This window comes from Triticum dicoccoides, chromosome 7B, assembly GCF_002162155.2.
Source record: "Triticum dicoccoides isolate Atlit2015 ecotype Zavitan chromosome 7B, WEW_v2.0, whole genome shotgun sequence".
Taxonomy (NCBI): domain Eukaryota; kingdom Viridiplantae; phylum Streptophyta; class Magnoliopsida; order Poales; family Poaceae; genus Triticum; species Triticum dicoccoides.
The window spans coordinates 222,059,249-222,063,587 of record NC_041393.1 but is presented as its reverse complement, the minus strand read 5'-3'; the positions used below and the strand labels follow the sequence as shown (position 1 = coordinate 222,063,587).

Sequence of the window (4,339 nt, the reverse complement as noted above, 5' to 3'; positions counted from 1 at the left end):
TTCTCTCTCTTTGAATCTCAATACAAAGTTCTCCTCGATCTTCTTGGAGATCTATTGGATGTAACTCTTTTTGCAGTGTGTTTGTCGAGATCCGATGAATTGTGGGATTACGATCAAGTTTATCTATGAGAAATATTTGAATCTCCTCTGAATTCTTTTATGTATGATTGGTTATCTTTGCAAGTCTCTTTGAATTATCAGTTTGGTTTGGCCTACTAGATTGATCTTTCTTGCAATGGGAGAAGTGCTTAGCTTTGGCTTCAATCTTGCGGTGTCCTTTCCCAGTGACAGCAGGGGCAGCAAGGCACGTATTGTACTGTTGCCATCGAGGATAAAAAGATGGGGTTTATATCATATTGCTTGAGTTTATCCCTCTACATCATGTCATCTTGCCTAATGTGTTACTCTATTCTTATGAACTTAATATCTAGATGCATGTTGGATAACGGTCGATGTGTGGAGTAATAGTAGTAGATACAGGCAGGAGTCGGTCTACTTGTCATGGACGTTATGCCTATATACATGATCATGCCTAGATAATCTCATAACTATGCACTTTTCTATCAATTGCTCGACGGTAATTTGTTCACCCACCGTAATACTTATGCTACCTTGAGAGAAGCCACTAGTGAAACCTATGGCCCCCTGGTCTATCTTTTATCATATAAGTTTCCGATCTACTTTATTTTGCATCTTTACTTTTCAATCTATATCATGAAAATACCAAAAATATTTCTCTTATCTTATTATCTCTATGAGATCTCACTTTTGCAAGTGGCCGTGAAGGGATTGACAACCCCTTTATCACGTTGGTTGCGAGGTTCTTGTTTGTTTGTGCAGTTACGAGGGACTTGTGAGGAGCCTCCTACTGGATTGATACCTTGGTTCTCAAAAACTGAGGGAAATACTTACGCTACTTTGCTGCATCACCCTTTCCTCTTCAAGGGAAAACCAACGCAGTGCTCAAGAGGTAGCAATAAGGATTTCTGGCGTCGTTGCCGGGGAGGTCTTCGCTCAAGTCAAGACATACCAAGTACCCATCACAAACTCATCGCCCTCACATTACATTATTTTCCATTTTCCTCTCGTTTTCCTCTCCCCCACTTCACCCTTGCCGTTTTATTCACCCTCTCTTTCCCATTCGCCTCTCTTTTTCGCTTGCCTCTTGTGTGCTTGTGTGTTAGTTTGCTTATTTCGTCGTCATGGCTAGCTCGACCTTCATCCCTTCGTCTCCCGGTTTTGAAGTCCTCCACTTCAAACAAAGACAAGGAGAAAACTTAAAAGAGGCTTGGTTTAGGATGTTAGCATCCTATTGTAATTGCAATATAGAAGGATATTTCAAGATTTTACCTCGCAATTTTTATGTTGGGCAAACCATATCCCATAGACAACTCCTTGATTTTGCCGCAAAGGGAGTTTTATTGAAATTGATCCTACTTTTACTTATGAAATTATAGAGGGGATATAGGAGTACTTCCCCTACAAAAGGGATCACCCCTTTATCAAGAAGGAACCCAAATCCTAGAGAAATTATGTAAATTGCAAAAATTTATTGAACCTCTTAAAAATGTTGGCGGGAATCTCAATCGCATGAATACTTTGATTACTCTTTGCAATAAGCGGTTGGATGCTCTAGATCTAAAGATCTCCGAGCATGAAGGGAAATGTAAGGAAACTCCCGGATCGTAGCATAACTCCATTAAAAATATCAATACCAAAGATGGCAATACTTAGATCTATTCTCGCTTTTATGCCTAGCTAGGGGTGTTAAACGATAGCGCTCGTTGGGAGGCAACCCAATTTTATTTTTGTTCCTTGATTTTTGCTTATGTTTAGTAATAAATAATTCATCTAGCCTCTGTTTGGATGTGGTTTTATGTTTTAATTAGTGTTTGTGCCAAGTAGAACCTATAGGATAACCTACGGTGATAGTTAATTTGATTCTGCTGAAAAACAGAAACTTCTGCACGCACGAAAATAATTTTAATAAATCACAAAAACGTGCTTTTTAGCTGATTCTTTTTGACGTAGATCAATAGACAAATTTCCTAGGACTTACTATTTTTGTAGGATTTTAAGAGTTCCATAAGTATTCGAAAGTGACAGATTGCTACAAACAGTTCTATTTTTGACAGATTCTGTTTTTTGTGTGTTGTATGCTTATTCTGATGAATCTATGGCTAGTATCGGGGGGTATGAACCATATAGAAGTTGGAATACAGTAGGTTTAACACCAATTTAAAACAAAAAAGAAGCTAGCCAAACCTCCTCCAGAATGCTCCCCCGGTTGCAAGCTTCGTCGGCCGTCGGATCTGCCCTCTGACGCGTTTGGGCCGTTGGATCTTCACAGTAGTCAAAACCAATTTTCACCTCATGGTCATTTTTGCTGGCCAATGACGGGTGGGCTCGCGTCGTGTGCTTGTTGGCTGGGTTCGTTGTCCCCCGTGTAAAAAGTTTTGGCCAATCTGCTCCGCATGTTCCGCGTCCAATCCTAGCCTCGCCTCGTCCCACTGCCACTCCCATTCTAGCCGCCAGACGAACCCTAGCCCCCTTGCCCAATGCCCCCCGATCCCCACAGCCGCCGCACGGCCTCGCTCCTTCTTCCCTCCCGCCGCACCCTCTCCTTGCTCGCAGCTGCCTCCTTCCCACCTCCGCCCGAGCTCCGCCTTCCTCGCCTGCCTCCTCCTCCTTGCTATCGGCGGAAGCCTCAAGCCCCGGCATCACCGCCACCAGATCCACCTCGCAACCTCTCTTCCTCCCCTGTCTGACTGCTGCATGGTCGCGTCAGGCCCATGCCGGGGCTGCCGCCACCGCTGCAGCCGACGCCGCTGGATGTATCTGTCGGTCCCTCCCGCTCCAGATCGAAAACTGAGAGAGCGACGGGAGGGAAGAAGGGGATCGGGGGAGGGTAGAGCACGGGAGAGAAGGCGAGCTCGCGGCTGACCGCAGCGTGCGAGGCGGATGGGTGAGAAAAATTTGTGGTCGTGCCGCTGGTGACTGGAGATTTGGAATGCGGCCGTGGCCACGGGCGGTCCTGGAGCGGGATCGCGTGTGCGCTGCCTCCAACCTGCTTTGCTGCTCCTGCGATCTCAAGGTATGGTATCGATCTGCTTTGCGCGTTGCTTCAGCAAAACTGATTAGTTATCTATACATAGACGTGTGCAGATCTGAGGACGAAGGGAAGAATAAGAAGAATTTAGCTAGAGATTTGAAGAAGATCAAGGTGATTTTTCTCCCTCCTGTTAAGCTTTGTTATCTCATTTTGATGCTATTGTTTGTGATTGATGTAAACATGAGGAAGATAAGAGATCACAACGAGGCTAAATGAGATTTGTGGTGACCAAAATTCTTTCTTTGTTTACCTACAGAACTTGATTGCACTATTGATTCTGTACTATTTTCCTTTCCTAAAGGAAGATGGCGAGTCATGTAACATCTTTAAAGAAGAGAGAATCTGCATTTTATTCATGTGCTTTCAGTTAGGGTGGATTTGTGTTTTCAGAAATGAGGCAACCTTACATGTACATATTCACATATTTCCTTTATAACACTACCAGCAGACATGAGTTCTTGTGTTTTTAGAGCTTCATGGAAACAGGATTCGGTGCTGCCCACTTAGTCTTTTTTTGCAGATATATTTCCTTTATCACTTCCCCAGCAGACGTGAGTTCTTGTGGCGCGGTTTTTCATGCCGTCATGTTAGGAATTTATTATCGGATTGTAGATGAGGTCCTTCTTCAGTTCAGCTACGTTGGGCACTGTTTCCACTTCTTGTTTCGTACTTCAATTCAGCTACCCATTTTTGATTTAAGGTGAATATTGCAGTTTGATGCCTATGATATTCCATATGAAATTCTACTATTTGTTTTAGTTTCTGGAGTTTTCTATTCATTATCCCTAGCCATTATGATGGGTATGTTGACATGCTTCATGGATAGAGAAGTTTAATATCGCTTGCTTGTTGTCTTCTCTGCCCTCGACACGCAGAAGGCCAAAAAAGGTGGAGACGAGTCATGGATCCTGCTGGCAATGGCTACTGGTTGTAGATGGAATTTAAGAAGAGGAATCGCAAAAGTTGTGCCCCATGAGGCCAGCGACCAAAGGCCCGATTCGTTTCCGTTGAAGGTAACCTGCCTGACAATAATTAGAGTCGCATTGGTACTTGCTGATCTTTTAATTTTTTATTAACTAATTTGGGCTCTTAACAGATTCTGTAGTTGTCTATTGTTTCTTATTTGCAGGTTATGTTCAGCTTGGCCCTTCATCTGGGTGTATGGTTATCCTCATCTCTATACGCACATGCATGGACGAGCTTCAGTCTGATGAGGAGAAAACAATC

The 4,339-nt window shown here is 43.5% G+C and overlaps 1 long non-coding RNA gene across 1 annotated transcript; it reads left to right on the top strand.

Moving 5' to 3' along the window:
- The first annotated feature begins 3,011 nt into the window (after positions 1 to 3,011).
- LOC119336195 lies at positions 3,012 to 4,058 on the top strand. The gene is made up of 3 exons (XR_005162241.1): positions 3,012 to 3,094; positions 3,156 to 3,223; positions 3,988 to 4,058. It is a non-coding gene; the product is annotated as an uncharacterized LOC119336195 (long non-coding RNA).
- Positions 4,059 to 4,339: the final 281 nt, after the last annotated feature.